Source organism: Pseudorasbora parva, chromosome 18, assembly GCF_024679245.1.
Source record: "Pseudorasbora parva isolate DD20220531a chromosome 18, ASM2467924v1, whole genome shotgun sequence".
NCBI classification, from domain to species: domain Eukaryota; kingdom Metazoa; phylum Chordata; class Actinopteri; order Cypriniformes; family Gobionidae; genus Pseudorasbora; species Pseudorasbora parva.
Window position 1 is genome coordinate 11355634 of NC_090189.1, and position 19837 is coordinate 11375470.

Below are 19837 nucleotides of genomic sequence, written 5' to 3' on the forward strand. Positions count from 1 at the left end.
TACCTCTATAGGAGCTACTGCACTGTAAACAAAGAAAAGAAACAAGTTGAGAAAACTTAAAGCGTTAGTTCACCCAAAAATAAAATTGATGTCATTAATGACTCACCCTAATGTCGTTCCACACCCGCAAGACCTTCGTTCATCTTTGGAACACAGTTTAAGATATTTTGTATTTAGTCAGAGAGCTTTTCTGTTCCTTCATGAAAGTGTATGCACACTATACTGTCCATGTCCAGAAAGGGAATAAAAACAAAAATCTTTATTTGAGGTTTGAAAACAAACCAGGAAGAGAAGACAATGCTGAATAAAGTCATAGTTTTTGCGATTTTTGGACCAAAATGTATTTTCGATGCTTCAAGAGATTCTAATGAACTAACTGATGTCACATATGGACTACTTTGATGATGTTTTTATTCCCTTTCTGGACATGGACAGTATAGTGCGCATTCACTTTCATGAAGGAACAGAAAAGCTCTCTGACTAACAAAATATCTTAAAATGCGTTCCAAAGATGAACGAAGGTCTTATGGGGGGTGGAACGACATTTGGGTGAGTCATTAATGGCATCAATAACATTTTTGGGTGAACTAACCCTTTAAAAGTTTAAGACAACCAGCTGCAGAACATTTTTGACTTAGGGTCAATAGTTGTACAAACTTTGTTTGAGTTATCTCAACTAGGCATGTGCCGTTATCAATTTTTCATGTTGCGATTAATTGATGAAGTTTTATCACGATATACGATATTATCACGATATTGAAATAAGTTGCAAAAAAAAGTGTTGCCATAGCATAACAGCTTTAAGAACTATTTTTGTAAGAACAAAAATAACTGAATGTTTAAATACAATAATGCACCAAAAATATATACAGCTCTGGAAAAAAATTAAGAGACCCCTCATTGAGAAATCAGTGTTAAGTGGTCTCTTGATATTTTTCAGGAGCTGTAAAAGTACAATTTTCAAACAGATTAAATTGCAAAAAAAATAGGCTATAAAAAACAACAGGTAGGCTTACAAATTACAATAAGGTCTCATTAGTTTATGCATTAACTAAGATTGAGCAATAGCTACATTTGGTACAGAAAATAATGTTTTTGTTAATGTTAGTTAAGAAATACTGATCATTGTTATTTTTATCTTAGGTCCATTAACAAAGTTATTTTGATTTTAATGTTATTAAACAGTAACTAAGAAATTAACATAGAATGATTCATTCTTTATAAGTATTTTTCATTGTCAGTTTGGTGAATAATGAATTAACATGTTAACTAATGAAGTCGTATGTCTCAAAGTTTTACTAAACAATAACAGAATGTTCTAATTATTAAGGTAATATAGTCCAGATTAAAACATAAAAATGTTTAAGTTTGAAAATAAATAGCCTATTAAGTATTTGGTGCTGTGATGAACAACATTGAGATTACAAAAACGAATGGATGTTTTAAAAACTACACGCGGGGTTCCCGGGGTAACAGCCGCATTCTGCAGTTAATCAGCGCCCTCTGCTGTCACTGAGCGGCACTTCAGCAGCGCGTCTCCTTCACCCGTTCAGTCATGTGCAAACGCACGTTGGGCTTGTTTATATCTGAGCGCGTGTCCCTTTGACGCAGAATACAGCGGTGTTGAGCGTTTATACGGTTGATGGGCAAAGTATTCTTGAATGCATTATAAAAAAATTATAAATTGTTAATAAATTATTATTTACGATATTTTAAAGTGCCCACGATAACAATATCGTGCATATTCATTATCGTGATAAATCGCATTATCGAAAATAGGCACATGTCTAATCTCAACTTGCTTTTTTTCATGTTAAAAAGTTGAATAAACTTTAAAAGCTGAATTTGTCATACAAAACATAAGCTGGATTTTTTTTACAGTCAACTTACTCCATTAAATTGGAGTTCAGTCAACTCCAAAAAAACTTTTATGCTAAAAAGGTTCAATAATGACAAGAAAGAACCATTTTGGCACTTAAAAAGGGTTCTATATAGAACCTTTTATTAACGCGGCGCGAATATCCGCCAAAGTTCAGATTTTTCAACTTGAGCGATTCGCGTGTTTCGCGCGAATCACGCGTTCAAAACGCTCAATTCGCGTGAACCTTGCAGCGTCATTCGTGCGAATCACGCTATTCGCGCCGCCTCATTTGCGCGAATCACGCCGCAGAATGCCTATTCGCGTCTCTGCATTGACTTAACATGTAAATCACTCGCGCGAATCGCGTCATTCGCGTGCGGTGTGAACGCAGCATTAGGGGTTCCAAACACGTAGCGTACGAACCTTGTCTAAAAAAAATATCAGTTTCCAGAAAACTATTATGCAAAACAGGCGTTTCAACATTGCTTATAATAAAATAATATTTCTTGAGTACCAATATTAGAATATTAGAATGATTTTGACGGATCATGAAGACTGGAGTGAGAATGCTGAAAATTCAGCTTTGCATCACAGGAATACATTACGTTTAAAAAATATATATATATATATATATATATATATATATATATATATATATATATATATATATATATATATATATATAACATTTAAAAAAAGAGTTATTTTAACAATTATTTTTCACAATTTTACCATCTTTTGAGACCTCTTTCGAAAACGTATCAACCTTAAACTTTTGAATGGCATCGTATATTAAATTGAAAGGAATATTACTCACACTTCACTTCAGACAGTATAAGATGACAGAATAGATAATATATTCTTATCCTAAATATCTGTCACAACAAGTCAAGTTCTAAATAACATAATGCCACATGGTAATTAAAATAAACTCCCCTTGAGGAATCCTTACATCTGTGCAAAACCACACATCTAGGCATATGACTGTCTGAGTCATTTGGGGAAATTTTAGCAGAAGTGGTTGGTAAGTCGATGGGTGTTGGCCTCTGAGGCATCTTACTGGCTTTTTTCATACAAATAAGGGAAAAAAGAGTCTAAAAATAGATATTCTGGAAACCAATTGTTAATTTAAGAATCGTAATGATAATACTGCAGCCACCTTCAGATTGGGAGGGATTTGGCGGTTCAATGGGCTGCCTGACTGCCTCTTTGTTTGAGGTTTAGACTAGTTAGACCATATGCTTAGTCTTTATACCATTACTGCTTTCACTAGGTGAGAAACTTTTGCCAAACCTAGAACTTTTCTACCATAGTTAAAGACAGTTGCATTCTGTGGTGTCTTCTTGCAAAAAAATTTAAGATATAATTTGTTAAAGAGTTGGATTCACATGCTAAACATGGCCCAAAAAGTTGGACGTAGGATGGAGTATTTCTGTGCAAAACACACTCCTTCAAGATTGAAAGATCTGAAAAAGCCCATACATTTCTCTGCCCAACCCATAGGACCTTATCTAGAATAAATCAGGACAGAAGTTGGACAAAACCGGGTATAAACAGGAATGTGTCTCCTTTGTCAACTTGTGACCTGATGGAACAACATGCATCTTATTACAGGTATAAACAAGGCCTGAGAGACTCCTGTCCCTCCACTGAAAGTCTATTAACCCAACAAGTTTATAAAGAGACTGTAAAATATATCCATATGAAGTCTTCTGAAGAGATGTTATCGCTTTAAATGATGAAGACATTGAATAAGCTTTTATAAACATTGCTAACACACTTAAAAGCACGTAAATATGGTAAACAGACAATCAACTTTACTTGCTTAAAGGGTTACTTCAGCGATTTACATATGGCTTTGTATCAGTAGAAACCCTGGAGTATATTCAAATGATTGTACTTCCCCCCCTCATATCCCCCTGAGAGGAGAGATTTATAAATTTTATTTTTGGAAAAATTCCTCCCGTGACGCAAATTGACAATATTTGCGTCATCTTTGGAATGTTTGGCCAGAGGCTGAAGACTACAGCCAGCAGAGGGAGCTATTTCCACATGTTTTGAACCCACGCATGGAGGATGGAGATCTCACTCACAGCACAGGTCGCAGCTGCCGGCATTAATTTAAACGGATGCTAAGCAATGTAAGTGTTTTAACTAGGGCTGTGCAATACATCGAAATTATCGAAATATCGCAAATGTGAAAAGTGTAAGTTTTAGGTCACACATTGGGCAGAGAATAAACTGGGCATATTACTGGTACTTATGTTACTTGCTTGATGTTAAAAAGAGTTATTAAACGCAATAATTTGCAAAAAACAATAATTTGCAGTCTTGCGTTGTTTGACACACGCACTGAAACATAAACAATGTGTGACATAAATGTTCGCTAAAACACAGCTGGTCACTTTCAGAAGTTGTAGCGATGCTTTCTTTTCCCAGAAAGAATGTGAAACACAAATGTCTAAATTCTCAGTTTTTAAATAGATTTTTTAATATAATTGAAATAGATTTTACACACTATTTGCAATATCGTATCGCACATCGAATATCGCATTATTTAACAAGATATCGCATTTTTCTTCCTTATTTTAAACTTCACAAATTAATTTCTATGAAAGTTAAGCTTCCAAAGGCATGAACTGAAAACGTGCCAGACTGAAATCGTGTTGTGAATGTATGCCGCGAATGTGGTCGTGATTACCTCAGCTCTCATCATGAGAGCTCATCAGCTCATTTATGACGTTAAATGTAATCTGACTCCTGCAGCGTTAGTCCTGTGAGACTCGATTATTATATTGAACAGACACGTTCAGTATTTAATAGTGTCTGTTCTCTCAGTCACTGTAGTCCAGTAGTGGTGGCTTTGGGAATGGCCTCTCGGGACAGCGAAGCATTCTGGGAGTTGTAGTCTTTTCAAAAATAATTTCACATTTCTACTAAAATAATGACCCAGTTTAAACACAGATTCATCTTTCCAGCACTGAAGTACCCCTTTAATGGGTAAAAACAAACCTCATTGGTTCTTGCAGGAGCACAAACTGGTGTGATACGCCAGAATGAACAACACTGGTTCTAGCTTGTTAACCAAATTTGAATGCTCTATGTTCGCTTATCAATATTTATAAAAACCCGATTCCAAAAAAGTTGGGACACAGTACAAATTTTGAATAAAAACTGAATGCAATGCAATTTTATTTAGAATACAACATTGATGATATATCAAATATTTAAACTGAGAAAATTTATAATTTTAAGGCGAAAATAAGTTGATTTTAAATTTCATGGCATCAACACATCTCAAAAAAGTATTTATATAATAATTTATATTCTTTATATAACAGACTACAAATGTCTGGGGACTGAGGAGACAAGTTGCTCAAGTTTAGGAATAGGAATGTTCTCCCATTCTTGTCTAATACAGGCTTCTAGTTGCTCGCCTGTCTTAGGTCTTCTTCGTCGCATCTTCCTCTTTATGATGCTCCAAATGTTTTCTATGGGTGAAAGATCTGGACTGCAGGCTGGCCATTTCAGTACCCGGATCCTTCTTCTACGCAGCCATGATGTTGTAATTGATGCAGTATGTGGTCTGGCATTGTCATGTTGGACGACGTCGTGGATGGGAGCATATGTTGTTCTAGAACTTGAATACCTTTCAGCCTTTGGATATCTTTGGATATCTTTCAGCATTAATGGTGCCTTTTCAGATGTGTTAGTTGCCCATGCCACACGCACTCATGCAACCCCATACCATCAGAGATGCCGTCTTCTGAACTGAGCGCTGATAAAATCTTGGTTTGTCCTTGTCCTCTTTAGTCCGGATAACGTGGCCCAGTTTTCAAAATTAACTTCAAATTTTGATTCGTCTGACCACAGAACAGTTTTCCACTTTGCCACAGGCCATTTTAAATAAGCCTTGGCCCAGAGCACATCCCTGTGCTTCTGGATCATCTTTAGATATGGTCTCTATAGAGTTTTAGCCGGCAATAGCGAATTGTGTTCACCGACAATGTTTTCTGGAAGTATTCCTGAGCCCATGTTGTTATTTCCATAACAGTAGCATTGCTGTATGTGATGCAGTGCCATCTAAGGGCCTGAAGATCACAGGCATCCAGTATGGTTTTCTGGCCTTGACCCTTACACACAGAGATTGTTCCAGATTCTCTGAACCTTTGGATGATATTATGCACTGTAGATGATAATAACTTCAAACTTTTTGCAATTTTACTCTGAGAAACTTTTTTCTGATATTGCTCCACTATTTTTCACTGCAGCATTGGGGGAATTGGTGATCCTCTGCCCATCTTGACTTCTGAGAGACACTGCTAGTCTAAGAGGCTCTTTTTATACCCAATCATGTTGCCAATTGACCTAAGAAGTTGCAAAGTCCTCCAGTTGTTCCTTTTATGTACATGTAACTTTTCTGGCCTCTTATTGCTACCTGTCCCAACTTTTTTGGAATGTGTAGCTCTCATGAAATCCAAAATGAGCCAATATTTGGCATGACATTTCATAATGTCTCACTTTCAACATTTGATATCTATATTCTATTGGAAATAAAATATAGGTTTATTAGATTTGTAAATTATTGCATTCCTTTTTTAGTCACAATTTGTACAGTGTCCCAACTTTTTTGGAATCGGGTTTGTTTGTATATGAACCTGAAAAATATTGTAAAAATATTTTACAATCTCTATGAACGTTTTTGAACTGTCAGAGTTTTAATAGAAGGACAGAAATCTCTCAGATTTAATAAAAAATGTGTTCCAAAGATAAAAAAAAGTTATGGATTTGGAACGACATTAGGGTGAATATGACAGAATTTAAATTTTTGGGTGAAGTAACCCTTTCAAAATGTAAAATGCGCACTTGGTTACAACACTTTTCTTCATCATGTCATCATTAATCAATGAATTACTGCTGCCAGGATTGCTAGCAAAAAAATAAATATTGTTATTGAACAAGACTGGAAAAACTCAAATATAGCTGCCAAAGTGACACAACTGTTTGTACAAATTTGCCCCTCTGACTTTGGTTGCTTCCAAACACCAGATGAGATGGTTTGCAGTCAGCGAGCTGCACGCAATGCCTGAACGAGACAGAGACGGACAAGCCCGCATCACAAACACAATCACAGCGTTGGGTCATGCAGGGTTTGATGGGGAAAATGAAAGGAGATCAGTCCTCTAAATAGCCACAGTTATGTCGCTCTCTCCTTACTGGCAAATATCGTTCTTCCATCACCACTAAAGCACCATAATCGTAAAGTCGTAATAAGGTTAGTAGATTGGAAGAGGGTTAGGACCTCCAGTACAGTGTGTTTTGAATATGATGTTACCCATAGAAAATAAAAAAAACACAAATGAGATGTCTATAAAATCGCAATAGTTTCGCCTAGATATTGAAATCAAATAAATTATATGCACAGATACATTCAGCATTACCCATTCTGTTTCAAAATTTTTGCCAAACTGTATGTTCCCTTCTCTTCTAGACATCATCATCTCCTAGTGTCAGTGAGCTGACAGATTGTTGTTCATTCCTGCCTCTTCCTTTCATTAGTTTCTATCTGCATCTCAAACTACCTCTCCCCCACACCTCTAACTCATCATGAACCTCAAACTGACTCCAGATATATGTCTTCATTCAGTGTGAGCAGAGTTTATTAGTACACAAAATGAGAGATGCTTCTCTGTCCATAGAAATTAGATACCACAAATGAGAGCTCTTTAATATCTCAGTTCTTAGATAGCAATGAATACATCTCAATAAAAAAGAGCAAAGAGCTCAAATGCCCTGATGTTTCTCCTGAGAAAAACACTAGTGTTTTAGAAAATATCTTAACAAGATTTGCCAAAAGTCTGCGTTCAAATCTTTTCACATTTATTTATACCTCTATTGTTACTGTCAAGCATCATTTGAGTCTTTTTATTTCTCCTTAAAAATGTTAGGAGAAACATCTGAAACAACATACCGTGATGTAAAACTGAGAACGCCAACCTCTGGATGCCCAACACAAGTGTTTCAAAAAAAAAAAAAAAAGAAATCTAAATGCTGGAAAAGGAGAACATCTGAGCTATTTTAATACTCATCCTTCCTCAAATAGTCAAAACATGTAGACAACAGCTCTAGATCATGTCAATGAAAGTTTTTTATTTCAAGATTTAAGATTAATATATTATTAGCTTATATGCCTACAAAACTTTAGTATTTCTTAAAAATAAAAAAATCCATATATATATATATATATATATATATATATATATATATATATATATATAGAGAGAGAGAGAGAGAGAGAGAGAGAGAGAGAGATTTTAATCTTAAATCTTGAAATAAAATAAAAAATCTTTAAAAAAATGTTTTTACATTTTACACACACACATATTAATCTTAAATATCGTTTTTAAGTTTCAAACAACTTATAATATATACATACATACACACATACATAATCTTAAAAATAGAAATATCCCTTCCCAGATTATAGTTCAGTCTGTGTTTCTGTGGCTATGACAGAAATAAATATATAGCTACACACCATACTCTGGGTGCTGGATGACCTCTACAGCTTTGCAAAACATACACACGTCTCACGACAGCAATAACCACATTCACACAGCTAACTTATCATTAGCAGCATCAAAATTGACTGTAAACAGACTATTATTACCTTAAAACTGCTATCCAGAAAACGTCCACAGAAATGAAGTGGAAAAATTCTAAATAAATCCAGTACGTGGTTTCACTGTGATCCAAAATTCAATCCTGAACGTGATTCTGTCCGATACAAGTGCATTACTGAGTCAAACAGCCTGGTAAAAAAAAGTCTGTAGCTGCATTCGTAAAATCAAAAAGCTCCATGGGGCAGCCGTGAACCGAAAACAGCAGAGCTGTCATAAACTTTTCCCCTCACTGCTCACACCATCTGCAATGGGGTCTCTGGGGGAAATCGACAGCCTCCCTTTGCTCTCAGTCAGGACAGCCACGGGGGGCTTTGAGTTCAGCCCCTCAACATACAGTCACATACACACCACATGAGCCTTGGCGATACACCGACAGGAGGACTGCGACCTCAGAGGGGAGGGAGCGCGAGAGAGCGTGAGCTTGTTTGAGGAAGTGTGAGAGGAGGAGAGATTCAAACACCTCGCAGACAGACTGCCTCACGGTGACAGTCCTCCTCGCTGTCCCTAATTGCGAGATGGCAATATCTTGTTTAATACTAGTATTGTTTGTGTTTTCATACGCTTTTGGTGTAAAAAATCTCCGCACCTGCAGTACAGAGTCGTTCGCGAGTGGCTCACGCAGGTGACTTTCTACATCGCTGGCAAACAATGAGATGGATTTGCAGGCTTGGATGTATGCAAATGTCCACATTCCAGTGATCTTCTTGTTATATGTGATCTGAATTAAGCTATTTTGTAAGACTCCCCCCTCAAATGATTCAGTGCGTAAGTTTCCAAATGATTGAAACTTGTTTCAGCTTCGTTGAACCGTTTGACCAATTCAGTGAAAAGAACCGACTCAAAAGAGCGATTCATTCGCGAAGTTCTGATTATGTAGGGGACACACGACATGATTTATATCAGATATCACCAAGCACATGCAGGAAACACGTTTCTCATGTGAGAACACCATAATGTCCCTCATCCCGCAAAGATTTTCTCGGTGCAATTTTACTGGAGTTTATGACTTTATTTGTGGGGTATTAGCATAGTTTTTGTTCTTTTTTCCCCCTGTTTGTTCAGGGGTTTTTTTTGCTACATAAATGTCCAGTCCAAAAAGACAGTGTGTTTCAAAAGAATAGAGTTTAAATCTCTGATGGAGTGTCATAATAGTCCACATAGCTGACAACTGACATATAATAATACTTTTTTTTTTTTAAACTTGCCCTCCAAATTTATATATCATTCTCATATGCTTTACATAAGACTAAGAGTAGTTAAAAAGGGGGAAGTTAAAAAGTAATGTTGTTTCTTACATTTTATTTCTATTACATAAACATTCTTATAATGTCTGGGATATAATGAAAACGTGTATAATAATATCATGGTTCAAAAAACTTAAATTTGACCTTAAATGTTTTTTCCCCCTTTGATTCTTTCAAAATCTATACAGTATTATGACTAAATGAGACCCTTTAGTATTCCAGCGGAACTGTGGTTTGATCTTTGTATCTTAGTGACACTTCAAACAGACGTCTAACATCAGACACGACTGCATTCCCGAGCGTCACTTTTCATGATTTTTCTTATATCAAACCATCAAACACAATGTGGCAACGGGGTGGGGCTCCACAACCATTTAAACAAAACAAAAAATGACTTTGGGATAAGAAAATGTATGATAGGGGAAGTATCGCTTTCCAAATTGGAAAAACAACGTTGGTGCAAATGAGAAAATGTCAAAGTGAGATTAAATCAAGTATCGTGTCAGAAAGTGGATTATTTTAAAATTAAACGTGCTAGTCAGATATTGTTTTTGGACAGACTGCATGTAGGATTGGAGATAACATGAGACTGAAATTATATGTGGATAACCGGAAATGGAATCTTGGTTTATTCGCTTGTATGATTCTTTTGATCAATTTTATGTATAATGCAGTCACGTAAAAGTAAAAATTATTTGATCTTATGGAGAGAATTCTCCTAAAAGCTGCTTCTGTTTATCAGGACAGGATGCTTTTTTTATTGTTTGAGATTGTTGCTTCAATCATGGTGTTTTCACTGTGGTCCTTTCGACAAGATTGCTGCACAGTTTAAAGTGGATAGAGTCTGGCAGGAGGAGAGAGAGGCAGGATTGACGGCTGTTGTAGACTTTATTGCTGCCAGTGTGAGATATTGAGTTTTTTTTTTTTTACAGCTTTAAGACTAATGGCTGTCTCTGTAAAAGTGTATAAGACAGTCTCTCAGCCCATCACTGGGTACCATGTACCATGAATAGGAATATACATAGAAAAATCTGAATCTGACTCATGCCAGGCCTTTGAATATACTTTCATTGAATCTGAAATCTGGATCTGAATATAGTTTTGGATCTGGGCCTAGATTTAAATGTGGATTTGAATCTGAATAAATTTAAAATGTGCTTGACTTAAAGGGGGGGTGAAACACTCAGTTTCAGTCAATCTCATGTCAATCTTGAGTACCTATAGAGTAGTATTGCATCCTTCATATCTCCGAAAAGTCTTTAGTTTTATTATATTTATAAAAGAAATATACAGAGTCTTTCCAGAAAAAACCGAGCGCCTGGAGGCGTATCGAGTGGGCGGAGCTAAAGAATGACCATCGCGCAAAGCGGTGACGTCCTCAAGCGTGGAGAAACCCATCGCTATCTCAGCTAATACAGATAATGATCCAGAATCAAATCTGAGGCAGAAATAAATTGAACAGGAGAAACAGCAACAGCAGGACGTCCGTCTCTGTGGTATGTACTGTATTTAGTGGCCTGTCAACATTTGTGTGTGTTTACTCGCAGTTTATGAGGACATGATTCGGTTTATGGACTATTGTATGCGACTAAACCTTAGCAGTAGCAAGCAAAACGGTTTTGCACGTCAGACTAGTGTAACGTTATACAGAGAACAGCAATGGAGTAACCGTTAGCGCATTTGAATGACGAAGCACGCGATCGTGTCGTTTACTGATGTTTTCTCACGCGACGGTAGCCAATAGCACAGACATTTGATGCAGTTTTACTCACCGGCTGCTTCCAAAGCAGGACCGAACCTTTATCGCTGGGACCGCTCCGTCAAAAACACACTTCTTTGGTATGATTTGGTGAAGTCCTGTGACAGCAGTGGCGTGGAAATCCACTTTGAGACGCGACTGAAGCGATGTTGTGAAGCTTCCCGTCATTTCTGTGTTCAAATCGGTTCAAATGCAGCGCTGCCTTCCCGGAATGCTGTGCTGAAGCGTTGAAGTCGCTCGACGTCAACCATAGGAATAAAGTGGAGCGTGGCGCGGACTATAACGACATAACGCTGCATTCACACGGGGCGTAGGCGTTAACGCTTGACGGAGGGCGTGGCTGAAGCTGGGTGCTGACGCGATCGTCATAGTGACAACAGCCAATCACATTAACTTGCCACTTGGACCAAAACACAACACAAAAAAGCGCCTTTTTTGGTTGTATGTGCGAGTGCGATTGCCCGTGTAGTTGTTGTCAGCGCATTGCACAGGTGCACGAAGCTGTTAAGTACATTAAATCCTGAAAAAGCGCAGACAGCGGGAAGAATATCACGTAGTGGTCCAGGAGCTGCGTCTGGATTTTTAACGGTCTATGGTCTGGATGGTTCACGGAGCAGTAATGAACGCAATTGGCTAGCGTCTGCTGTAGGATATTTGCATACGGCGATCTGATTGGATGACGCCTGCGCTGGCGCTTGAAAAGTTGAGAATTCTTCAACTTCTGCCGCTTTCAACGCGAGTGAAGCGCCGCGACGGAACCCACAATTCAGTTCGGCAACGGATGATGTCACCCATTCAAAGTAAATGGGAAGCGTTAACGCCTACGCCCCGTGTGAATGCGGCGTAAGTGTTCACGGACGACTGGATCTGCACCTGAGTGTTTACGGCGTGCTTTTCCTCTCTCGCTCTAGTCAGCCGCGCACCCTACCGGGAGAAGAGCCCGTACGGCCCATACAAGGACCTTCCGCTCTATCGACGTCAAGCCGAGCCATACTCGAAAAAAACTCTCCGAAACTTGTGAGAAACCGGAAGGAGTATTTTTGACACAGAAATACTCTATCAAACGTCCAACATTAGTTTTTGAAACTTTGTCTATGTTTAGGATGGGAATCCAAGTCTTTAACAGTGTAAAAAGCTCAGTATGCATGAAACAGCATTTCACCCCCCTTTAATTTACAGTTTTTAATTAATTAATTAATTAATACTTTAATTTAATCTGAATTTTAATAAACTAATCTCTTTTGGGATGTGAATCTGGATCTGAACATAGTTTTGTATGCGGGTCTAGATTTAAATGCGGATTTGAATTGGAATTCGGATCTGAAACATAGTTTTGGATCCGGATCTAGGTTTCTGAACATAACCGGGTGTAGATTAAAATGTGAACTTGATTTGAATGTGAATTTGAATCTGAATATGGATCTGAAAATAGTTTTGCATCTAGTTTGGATCTGGGTCTAGATTTGAATGTTGATTTGTATATATGAATTTTGTTCTGGATCGGAATACAAGGCATTTAAATATACTTTAATTGGATCTGAATTCTAATAAATAGTTCTAGATCTCATTTGGAATCTGAATCTGGATCTCAATCTTGATCTGAATATGGAGCCGAACATAGTCTTGCATCTGGTTTTGGGTTTGGATCTGGGTCTAGAATGAAATGTGGATTTGTATCTGAATTTATATGAATACTAGGCATTTGAAAATAAATTAAACCTAGTGCAGTCTATAAGTGTAATGATGCATGGTTCCTATTATTTTGCATTTGTATAAGTGTTTTTTTCATAAGACTATAGATTGGTGTGCAGTTTTTAAAAAACCCAGCATATTAAAGATTTAGGCATCTGGAAAACCTTTTTTATTCAGTCAGTAAAAAGTAGCAAGTGAAAATAACAACCTTAACTTGTGGGTTTGTTCAATTTTAGCTTTTGTGAATACTCACAAACATTTGGTTGCAATTATAAATCTGACCTGCTTTTATGGCCCATTGGGTATGAACAACTAACCCTTTCAAATCTAACTTAAACTACTTTGGAGCTGTTTATTTTGGGAAGATGCATTAAATTTGAATGATATTCTGCAAACTCACACCACTGATCAGGTTAAGCTACACTGGCTTTAACGTATAATAAAAAAAAAGCATAAATATCTTCTTTATCATCATTAGAACATTTGAAAAAAGATATTAACCTTTTTCTGTATCCAAATGGAAATCCGCCCATTTCATTGGCGCAGTGTGCCGTCCACTTAAAAGGTTTCAGATCTCTGTGTCATAATTAATCATCGTGGTTACGTTGGGCAGCCGTGCTGGATGGAGTGCAGAAGTCACCCACGGTGCAACAGCTGCTGATATTCTATTTCCCACAATGCACAAGGAGAGACAGAGGTCACGGCGCTTACTGGGATCATCAAACTGTTGCTGTGGTGACTGAACATTGGAAAGTCTGACTCATGAAGGTTTGAATATTTGAACTTTTGAGGCACAAAGATTCATTATTTATTGAACACCATTTGTACTCATTAGACCCATGGCTATATTAAGATCAACTCATCTTTGACATTGAGTCTTTGGTATGCCCTAGTGTTATGACAAATATGCTTCTATTATATGCAAACAATAAATTGAACTTTCTTAAACTGTTTGGAATATGCCTGATGAATGAAAAAAACAAAGAAGGGGGGGGGGCAGATTTACATATATAGAGACCAAACAGAGCATCTTACAGGTGAATAGGGTAGATGTTTATCTAATAAATATATCTATACTTACCTAGTTAATTGACACAGTACATTAATACATTTCATTTTTTATTAATGAAATGTTATATTTTGTTCATTTTGTGTCTGGTTTGGGGTTTGGATCTGGATCTAGATTTAAATGTGGATTTGCATCTGAATTAAATCTGACTCATACTTGGCATTTGAATATACTTTAATTGAATCTGAATTCTAATAAATTAATCTGGATCTAATGGGATCTATTTTGGGATCTGGATCCTGGTATGAATTTGGATCTTAATCTGGATCTGAATATAATTTTGGATCTGGGTCTAAATTTAATGTGGATTTAAAATTTTAATCTAAATTTGGATCTGATCCTGGATCTGAACATAGTTTTGGATCCAAGTCTATAGATTCAAATGTGAATTTGAATCTGAAGATAGTTTTGGATCTGGTTTCAGATTTAAATGTGGATGTTCATCTGAATTTGGATCTGGGTCTGTATGAAATCTGACTCATACTATGCATTAGAATATACTTTAATTGAATCTGAATTCTAATAAATGAATCTGGATCGAATGGGATCTCTTTTGGGATCTGCATCTGGATATGAATATAATTTTACATCTGGGTATAGATTTAAATGTGGATTTGCATCTGAATTTAGATCTGGATCTGTATGAAATATGACTCATACTAGGCATTTGAATATACTTGAATTGAATCTGAATTCTAATAAATGAACTTGGATCTAATGGGATCTCTTTTGGGATTTGAATCTGGATCTCAATATAATTTTGGATCTGGGTCTAGATTTAAATGTGGATTTGATTTTGAATCTGCATTTGGATCTGATCCTGGATCTGAACCTAGTTTTGGATCCAAGTCTTGATTTAAATGCGGATTTAAATCTGAAGATAGTTTTGGATCTGGATTTAGATTTAAATGTGAATTTGCATCTGAATTTAGATCTGGATCTGTATGAAATCTGACTCATACTAGGCATTTGAATATATTTTTAGATATCTCCTTATATCACTCAGTACATTAGCAAATTAACAAACCCCTCTGTAAAAACCTTTAGAATATACCATTGATAAGAATAAAAAAAATAAAGTTTGGTGTATGTAAGTGACATATAAGGGAATATTATTGACTCCTTGAAAGATATTGCAATTGAAATCTACAGACCCAAATGGATCAAATGTAATAAAAAAGTGTTTTCATTCCAATAGTCTTCTTTCCATGTTATGGAAGCCAAAAATATGTGCCTCTTAATAGCATTTCTGTTCATTTAACTACAGTATCAAGCCATTTACAAGTTTGTTCTTCACTTGTGCTCATAAAGATAACCAATAGGTATTCTGCCCACTGAGGTGCTTTATCCAGCACATCAGTCCAATAAATGCAAACGCATGGTTCAGAGTCAGACCTGCAGAGAGGCTTCACCAGGCTCATTTCATTAAGGTGGGTGTTGTGTCCAGAACAGTTGGTCAGATTCAATCTCCATCGGGTGTTTGTGGACGGATGGGGGAGGGCAGGCAAACACATGGCATGTTTGTTCAGGGCATGTGTCTTTGTAATTGAACGCTGAAATAATAGATGCTTTCCTGCTACCAGTCAGGCATAAAAGACCAACAGCTGGGTTGGCGTAAGACCTTTAACAGAGCCGTGCGCCATTCGGAAATAAATTAAAAAGGCTTTTAAATTCCAGTTCAGTTGCTGGATTTGAACTGAGGCAGCAAATATGCAAAATTCGAATGTGAATTTAAGCAAGACATTCATATTTAATTTAAGATTTTAATACATAAAATGTATATTTATACATCAATATTTATTATAATTCTTATAGTACTATATTATTATGTAATACTATATATTATGGTAATATTATTATATATACAACTACAACAATGAATATTCACATTGAGGATATTTTTTAACTGACAATTTATGATGGTATTTAGCTAAATTAATTTGAACATTTTTTTTAAATGTATTATAAATGAAGATATTGTGCCAGTATTTAACAGGTATAATTACATTAATTATAGGTATAATTACACTTTTGTTGTAAAACTTTAAATATTTGTGTGAGTAATGAAATCCCTCTTTTGATAAACCTTTTCTTCAAATTCCGTTCTCATTTAACATTTAATCATTTATGAAATGATTTTTTTTAAATTTAGAATTTGCCAACCTAAACATGCACATCATTTTACAGAGAAAAGCCCCAGGTCAGAGGTCGTTATGTGGGATGTTTCTCTGGACGTATATTGAAAAAAATATTTTCGAATGACAGACATGAGACCTTGTTGACCTTTTGATGTACAACATAAGCATTTGTTCCACCAGCTGTAAACATCACAAATCGTGTCGCTGCTCCCATGTGTAAATGTTTTCCTGTGTGTGCGTGCGTGCGTGAAGAGTCGTCCTCCATTTCTCACAAACTCTGGGCCACAGGGCAGTAACCTTGCTGTCTTTGCGATGGGACGCAGTGCTGAAGTCAGGTCAGGTCAGCGGTCACAGCAGACCCTTATAAATTGTTCTGGGGGAACAGTAGGGAAAAGACTGCTGAGAACCGAACTCATGAGAGATGTTTGTCCCTGCGAGATGAACCTCCATGTTTACCCAAGCTGGGAGTAGAGAGGAATCTGCTTGTGTGGTGATAGTTTCTGTGTTGACACATTCCACAATTCCTGAGCTATGTCCTGACACATGAAATAGACTGACTCCATCTCTGCGGGGGTTTCAAATGGTAAAGTTTCATAAAAGGCTAAATAGATTGATTTTATTCATTCAATGTGATGTAAGATAGCATTTCAAGCTTAAAGGGGTACTTCAGCGCTGGGAAGATGAACCTGTATTTAAACTGGGTCATCAATGTAGTAGAAATGTGAAATTATTTTTGAATTTGGTCCTTTCTAGACTGAGAAAAGACAGAAAATTTATTTTTGTCTAATGGGGATAAAAGACTACAATTCCCAGAATGCTTCACTGCCCTGTGAGGCCATTCCCAAAGCCACCTACTGGATTACTGTGACTGAGTTAGAGAAGACACTACACTTAAAAACTGAACGTGTCTGTTGAATATAATGAGTGAGTCGGCCAGTAGCGCGGGAAGGGGGGTGCTGCGGGGGCTGCAGCCCCCCTCGTTATAGCATCAGCCCCCCTGGTGGGGGGCTGTGGACTAAAATTATATTGTATTTAAAACATGAAATGAAATAAAATAAATTAAAATAGACTGACATAACATACTGTGTTTTAATGGGATTAAAAAAATGGGCCGGGGATAAGATATAAACTAATTAATAATTATTTTAATAATTCCTCAGGAAGTGCTTTCGTCACCATCATGTCACCTTCGCTCACTCTCGTTTGGTCATGGTAAGCAATAAGCAGCAGAAATGTATTTGTAGACTTTTTTTGAGTTACGTTACTACTTACACGGTTAAGAAAAGTAAAATTGGGAAATCTTCTCAAAAAAAGTATGTAAACAACAACGACGCTGACCTTGACACCGACACAAACTCTGTTCAGACATCCGCGAGGTTTGTGAGCTGGACGTTAACATGTAACTTAGCCTACTCTCACCAGTCTGCTGAGGTCGGGACACATGATATTTTACAAACGTGGTTATGAATCATTATTTCTCCAAATATGCGCACATGAGGGACTAAAAAGCCCGTATGTAGCCTATGAACACAAATAAAAAGAATGCTTTATGAGTGATGATTAACGTTTGTATGATCCATGGGCGTCGGAGTGTGTCGTGAGGACAAGACTCACCCACTTTTAAAGACCAATAATATTGGACGCTCTCACTTTTATCGTCACTAATTCAACACGTCTGTTTACCTACCCCTAACCGAGAAAAACGTATTAGGTGTTTGACTCTTTTTTTCACTTTTCTAATATTTTCTAAATTTTTATTGAAAATAAACGCTTTTCTGATCTGTGATGTGAAAAGGGAGCAGAGCGAGTTCGGCAAAAGGCAGGGCAAATAACTCAGTGATTTCCGTAATTTTGTCTGGCCCAATCAGTCGTTTAGTAAACTGCAGTATATTTGTATCTAACGTTACTCCAGCAAAAACTAATTCTGAGACCACCCACAGTTTTGCTTCCGACACCCATGGTAAGATCGCGTTTTAACAAGTATTTAATTTTAAACAACAATAATCTGGGGCGGTGGGTCCGTCTGTGCTCTTTGACGGTAAAGGGGGGTTCTGCTACAACACCTGTCTGGTCGCCACCGACAACATAATGACGTCACACATTTTCCGACCCAACTTTCAGCCCCCCCGGAATTAAACGGCTTCCAGCGCGCCTGGAGTCGCCGCGCGAGTATCACAGCACTGAGCACTAACTGCAGGAGTCAGATAAATGAGCTGAGCTCTCGCGATGAGAGCTGAGGTAATCGCGACTACACTCGCGGCATACATTCACAACGCAAGTTCAGTCTGGCGCGTTTCAGTTCATGCCTTTGCAAGCTTAACTTTCATAGAAATTAATTTAAGTTAAAAGACTTACATTGCTCACCATAGCTCCGTTTAAATGAGTGCCTGTAGCTGCGAGCCGAGCTCTCCTTGCCAGCTGAGTGGATTCTCCATCCCTCACGCGCGGGTTCAAAACATGCAGAAATGGCTCCCTCTGCTGGCTGTAGTCTTTAGCCTTTGGCCAAACATTCCTCCTATGATGCAAATATCGTCAATTTGCATCATATGAGGAATTTTTCCATAAATAAAATGCATAAATCTCTTGTCTCAGGAGGATATGAGGGGGGGAAGCACAATCATTTGAATATACTCCAGGGTTTCTACTGATACAAGGCCAATCGCTGAAGTAACCCTTTAAGGGAGAAAAAAAGGTCCAAATATAGAAAATTGAGGGACACCTGTGTCTCACACCAAGAACAACAGCAAAGAATATCTATGAACTTGGATATAAATCTTTTTTTTTTTTTTAATTCTGGATCTGGTTATGGATTTGAATTTAGTTTTGAATTCAATCTAGCAGAACAAAAAAAATTTCTGAAAAATGGGTGCTTTTAACTTAAAGGTGCACTATTAGTATTTTTGCAGTAAAATATCCAAAAACCACTAGGCCGGTGTTATATATTTTGTCCAGTTGAGTATCTACATTATCCCAAATGTTTCCAACTATTTGTAAATTGTGAGAAAATTGCTATTTTAACTAAGGACCGGGACGTTTCAGCCTGTCAATTGCGTCATATATGCGGTACCCTTGGTTTCGGGTTTTACTTGGCAGAAACGTTTTACTCTTAGCAGTGTGAACAAGTGAACGCACGGAGAAATGTCATAACATCATTTTAAACACACTTAAATGTATCTAATATGCTAAACAGAGCTCCATTACCTCATAATCATAACCGGAAGAGCGGATCAGTGCAGGCGCCCGTTGAATGTGTCCCGTCCCGTCATAATAAAAGTCCCGGTATTTGTGTAACAATCACTCCAGCGGCCGTGCTCAGCTCCACGACACTCGGTCCTGCTCTGCTTTACACTACAGTAACATTAATAACCGCATGCATGAACGTGATTTCTGC

General features: G+C 37.3%; 1 protein-coding gene across 2 annotated transcripts in view; it reads right to left on the reverse strand.

The window, feature by feature from the left end:
- The window catches only part of arhgap24 (Rho GTPase activating protein 24), a 182144-nt gene extending 173210 nt beyond the window's left edge, over positions 1-8934 (reverse strand). For both annotated transcript variants that reach the window (XM_067424711.1, XM_067424710.1), the window contains exon 1: positions 8532-8934. The gene's annotated coding sequence lies outside the window, so the exon portion shown is untranslated. The remainder of the gene's footprint in view (positions 1-8531) is intronic.
- Positions 8935-19837: the final 10903 nt, after the last annotated feature.